Genomic DNA, 5,959 nt, shown 5'->3' with positions numbered 1-5,959 from the left:
GTAATGAGTGCAAATGCAGGCGCTACAGATGTTTTGATTACACAGTAAAAGCAGTCACATTATATAACATGGCAGGTATTTTATATGAACTGTTTAACCAATAAGTTCATGCGGTTAATTACAATAGAGCAGAGTTGTACTGAATCAGCTGAGTTTCAGTAGTCAACAGAAATAAAAGGCAGCCAAATTAAAGCACATGGCAGGATTTCAATTTGTTATGCAGCGCTTTGTAGAGATAGGTAAAGACGGGCCAGATTTTGTGTAGGTTTGTGTTTGGCCATAGATTATTGTTTTAGAGCATCAAGTCTGCAGTGTAGAAAAGAGATTATAGGCAGAAAGCTGGTGTGTGTTTGATTGCAGATCAGTGAATTACAGACAACTATCTACACTCTTGCAGTGGGAGTTGTGAAAGTCCATGTAGTTTGTTAAACTCACCTAGAAGTGAGTTATGGATTTGTTATACGTGCCATTATAAAATTAATAAGGGTGAAGTGCCAGCTGAAAGTAGCAAAAACAATTTGGCACTTGGCCCTATTCCAAGTGAACTGGCATGTTTAAATAAGTTAGAGCAGCATTTAATAGCCCTGCATATCCCTTTTATGAAAATGTTGGCCCTTGCCCAAGGTGGGGAAATGGAGTTCATGGACCTGTTACGTTGTGTTTCCAGCAAACATTGTTCAAAACGACCAACTTTGCTTCACGTACGTCATGATGGGTCTTTATTGGCCCATCAAGCTCAAGCGCAAGCTTACGTATAAAGGCCATTATGAAATGAATAGTATGGACACGGCACAATATTAACAGGCGCTGCAATATTTAAAGATAATAATAAAGTGATGAAGAAAGACGTCCACGTTATACAGAGTGGCGAAGAAGTAAAAGATGATGAAATAAATCCAGATGTCCAACAGGATCACAAACTGGTAGTGTTGACGGCATCGGGCGCAGATGAATGAAATTTTTGCACGACAGGCAGCAGCACCTGTAGCGGCAGGACACCGCGGGAGGCCTGTTGAATTGGTCAGGAGGCGCGTGGACCAGTAGGATGACAATTGAATTTGGCTCCAGCAGAAGGTAACTGTCCTGTTAAGCTTTTGACAGACCATGCAGGAATGAAGCTAGATGCTTCCGTGTTGTTTCCCCAAAGGTTGCCTAAGATACCACGATGCGAGACGCATCCGTGGACTTGTCGCGGAATATTTAATAACCGAATTTTACATGCAGATGGGAACGCGTTTGCACAAAATGTTGAGTAAGTGTGGCTCAATAGGGAGAACTTGAACAGGGGTGTCAATGTGTCAAGGAGGCAGGGAGAAAGGGCAAGGAAAAGGAAGGAATCACAAGTCAGTTGTGAGACCTTCAACACTGAGGCGCGGAGGGAGCGGGTGTTTACAGGGTTGACGATGGCAACGGTCAAAACGATAGGGCACCCAGCGTGGCAGGGGGCGCAGCGTGACTGCTTGTGCTGTGTAAGGCAGCTAGGCCCCACGTGGTTTTGTTCCTTTCTGCAGCTGACAGTGCGCTGAAAACCTTCTTCTAGCATTGAAGCAGGCAGGTCGAACAGACCGTGTGAACAGCTAGAGGGGGCAGATAGGTGTGAGCGGGGCGGTAATCCTGTCACTGCGGCGAGAATGTTTGATTTCCGCGGCATTGTTTTTTCCTCAAGAGAAGTGCTGATTGCTCTCCAGCAAATCCAATTGGCAAAATAAAGGACATTTTTATAGTATGGGAGAATTCCAGCAGCGTGTTTCCCCACATGTCCATTGCCCTCTTTTGGATCGAGAATGCTCCCCATTATTGATAAAAACACAGATGCAGAGGTAAATTCAGTTCATTGATCGTTATGCTTGCTGCCGAATTACCGTCACAAACTGGGGAAGATTATGGACACTGTTAACACACTGTGCAGCAGCATTCTAGAACGACACGCAAAACCTGTAAGAAGGGCAAAACGGTGTGTCGTTTCAATTTTCCCAGGCCGCCATCTGCACGTACGTTCATTTCTCCGCTCTCTCACTCATGAGGACTCATGTGCGTCCAAGCTCACTGAGGGAACAGAGTGCGTGCAATTGTAAAGGGAAAGACTCGCTAATGAAAAAGGAGGATGCTGCAGACATCATGGTCTAAGATCAAAGCAGCGTGTCAGAGATGACAGCCTTAACTTTGAAACTGCTGAGCAATTGTTTGGCATGTAGGTGTTAGCCAGGGTCGATTTGAGGCTGCTCGATCGTTGTGGCTACCAAAACACAAGTTGTTTTGAGAGCAGGCGTAACGCTGTTTTGGATCAATCAATATAGCAAACCCTCTTGAAGTGTTGGAAGTGCCAATATTACATTCCAGTTTGTAGTTGACGCGTAGCCTGTGTTGTTTAAGCATTTCTTACATCTCTAAAGCAGAGAAAGAAATGGGATTATTGTTTGCAAGTGTGCACAACTTGAGGCAGCTAAGGAGGGGGCAACAAAGAGCCAAAGGAGAGCCTTAAAAATTTGGGGAGTGTTTACTCCAAACCGAACGTAGTGCTCAGGAAGGCTGTTGTATAGACTCACAAACACGCATCTGAAAGAGTGTTCGCGAAAAGTTGTATTTGTTCCTGTGGGTGAACAGACGTGGTTAGAATGAGTTTGTGCCTTTAAAGATGTTACACAAAAGTCTTCATCGCCTAATTTCAGTGGCCATGACATCATGTGGATGTTGAACAATTGAAGACAGATACAGGAACAGGCCAACGTCTGCTGTTGTTTTTCGCGACATGTGTTTGGCTTCATTTGCATCGCAGTATCGCGTTTTGTCTAAAAACGAAACGGCGTCAATCGCATTCCAACTTTGGAAACAAGTGTGGGTTATGTTCTAAGAAACACGCACACACCTGCGGTTGTGCGCTATGTGCGTTTCTCTGAAACTAAAAACCCCGAATTGTTTTATCAAGCATTCTACAGTTGGTTCATGCCATATTACGCAAAAGAACAGTTAAAACCTGGGCTTTGTTACATTTCAAGATTTTATATCAATGGCCAGTGATATGCGGTGACAATTTGATGCATTCTGTCAATCTGTGGGTTGACAGGAATCGCAGCGCATTTGAAGTCGAAAGTGAGCAGGTTAGATAATGTTGAACGAGCTCACAACAATGATGGGATGCTTATGATGCCTGGTGTCGTTGTGCCCTGAACAGGAGTTAGATAGATTAGAATGGCAGGGAATCTAGCAGAGGGAACCCAAGCCACGTGACGAGCCGCTGGAAGTATACCCAGCTTAGCTGTTCAGCGAGAACAGACGGCTCATTTAGAAAACGGAATAGCCACCATGTGCAGAAGTGACGGTTTGGCGTTACTTCGCTCCTCAAATGAGACACAGATGGGTATTTTTTATCAAGTCAGACAGTGGTGTGTGCAGCAGGCACAGGGACAGAAGCCAGACCCATTCCACATTTTTGTTACAGGTGGTGCTGGCACAGGTAAAAGCCATTTAATAAAGGCTATTCAGTACGAGGCAACGAGGGTTTTAGCACCGGTGTGTCATCACCAGATGACAGTTGTGGTTGTTGTTGACTGCTCCAACAGGGATGTGCCGCATAGTTTTAAATGGCAACCTATTCATAGCACATTCAGGCATTGGTAAAAGATTTACGCTTAACCGTACACACACCTCTGGGTGGAGGAAAAGACTAACTCTTTAACGCGCTAAATATAGTAGCTTGCAACTTTAATCATCGATGAATCTCATGGTTGACCATAAAGTATTGGCTTACATCCATGGGAGATTACGGCAAATTAAAAAAAGAGGCGACAGTTCACATTTTTTGGAAAGTAGCCGGCTCATTGTCTGTTGGAGATTTTTTGTCTCAGATTGCCTCCAGTGCGTGGAAAACATTTAGGTTCAAAATTTGGTTCGATTTGTGGTCTGTTTTTCAACGCTTGCAGTGTTAAACACAATTGGTTCGGCAAAAAGATCAGCAATTTGCCAACTGCTAAACAGAGTGAGAACACACCTAAGGGTACTGCAATGGGGTTGTGATTTACAACTCCTTAAGACGCGAAACGGTGAAGCAATCACTCTAGTGTACAATATATTTTTCCAACCACAAGACAAGTCAGGGAACATAATTTAGAACAATTATGAAACATGTCCTGATATGTCTGTATTAGTGCTCAGGATTACATCAACAGTTCCAAAACAAGGTAAACTGTTTTGTTAAAGGGTCATCTTCCAACGCCAGGAATACCTGCTTGGAGAAGACTTACTGTTTAGGAAAGGAGCCCGGTGTCACGTTGTGCAAAAATGTTGACGTTGCTGACGGTTTAGTCAATGGGGTGTGCGGCTTAGTCTCAGAAATTGTCTATGCTGACAATGAGAACAAGTTTCCTGGTAAAGTCTACGTCAAGTTTGACATGCGGACGTTGGCAAACTTTGTGAGGAGAACGCGCTGTGCACATCCACCTGGTGTTGACCCAGCCTCTGTTGGCATTGATGCAGAAGAGGAACGGGTCACTGAGAAAGGGGCATAGCGACTCAATTCCCAACTCAACTAGCTTGGGCTTGCACAGTACATAAAGTACAGGGTCTATACTGTTTGATGAGGCGGTGTAAGTGTCATTAGACAGAGTGTTTCAACCGTGGGCAAGCATATGTTGCTTTAAGCCGTGTCAGAAGTCTATCAGGTTTGATTCTGAAGGACTTTAAAGAAAAGGCCATATATTGTAAAGACAGCATTAAAGAGGCTCTAAACAGCATGTCCCCGTTTCTAATTGACAACATTCAAACATACAAATGTTGGAACAATGCCTTTCAGCGTCTTTTAATGAATGTCCATGGTTTGCGTGACGCCACGTGAAAGACCTTGCTTCGTGTATACAGCATTTAAAGGCCTCAGTGTTTTGCTGTTACGACAGACATGGTTTGCTGATAGTCCCTCAGTTGTGACCATTGATGGTTATCATTTTCATAGTGTTCCTAGGAACGAGTCTTATAGTGACCACAGACTGTTGGGTATCAAAGCCCAACAACATGGTGGTGTTGGTATGTATACCTCAGACAATTTGGTCTTTGACATTATACAAGTAACTTCTGTCAATATCGAATGTCTGATATACAATTTTACTGGAAACAGAATGTTGGTTGCGGTTGTTTATCGCCCACCATCGTATCCCATGTCTCTTTTTAGAAAGAATCTTGGGAAGTTGCTTGATTATGTGGAACCACTAAGTGACAGTGTTACTGTCATGGGAGACTTTAATGAAACGTGGTTGCTACAATTATTTGCAACTGTTATGACACAAAGAGGCTATGTTCACTAATGTTTCAGAAGCCACAACAGCAAAGGGAACACTAATTGATCATGTGTATGTTAAAACAACACATTTCGATGTGAGCTGTGTTGTGCTGCAGACGTACTTCAGCGACCATGATGCAATTATGTGTGAATATACACGTGGAACTGATAACAATGTTGTCAACATGTAACTGTAGCTTTTACTATATGCTCATTTTTCATGGGCAAATAGAGTTGTTAGATCATAAGGGTTGAGCTTAAGTGTGATTTACATCACAGTATTGAGCAACCATAGGATGGTTGTATTTTTGGGAACAGAGACGGATGGTTTGTCTGATAGTCCTCATTTGAAACTGTGACATTCATGGTTTATCATTTTCAATAATGTTCCTAGGAAACGAGTCTGAGGATGACACAGACTGTTGGGTATCAAAGCCCAACAACATGGTGGGTAGTTACTATGTGCTACAGTATGGCATGATGGAAAGGGTTGTACTTGGGACAGAGATATGTATTTGTTTGTGTTTTTATGTTGTGTTGTGGTTTTTTTTTGTTATATGCATGTGTTCATTAATTTATCATCAATTATAGCTGCTTTTTCATTTAATAAGCATGGTTCATGAGGTTTTGAGTTTGTACTTGACAAATTGATGCAAACAAAGTGTCCTGTTTCCTTTATGAATATCCATG

General features: G+C 42.9%; 1 pseudogene; it reads left to right on the top strand.

Moving 5' to 3' along the window:
* The first annotated feature begins 196 nt into the window (after positions 1-196).
* On the top strand, positions 197-4,831 carry LOC109138125 (uncharacterized; annotated as a pseudogene).
* Positions 4,832-5,959: the final 1,128 nt, after the last annotated feature.

This window comes from Larimichthys crocea, unplaced genomic scaffold (genome assembly GCF_000972845.2).
Source record: "Larimichthys crocea isolate SSNF unplaced genomic scaffold, L_crocea_2.0 scaffold58824, whole genome shotgun sequence".
In the NCBI taxonomy this organism is placed as follows: domain Eukaryota; kingdom Metazoa; phylum Chordata; class Actinopteri; family Sciaenidae; genus Larimichthys; species Larimichthys crocea.
Note: the sequence above shows the minus strand (reverse complement) of the source record. Positions and strands in the feature narration are given on the sequence as shown.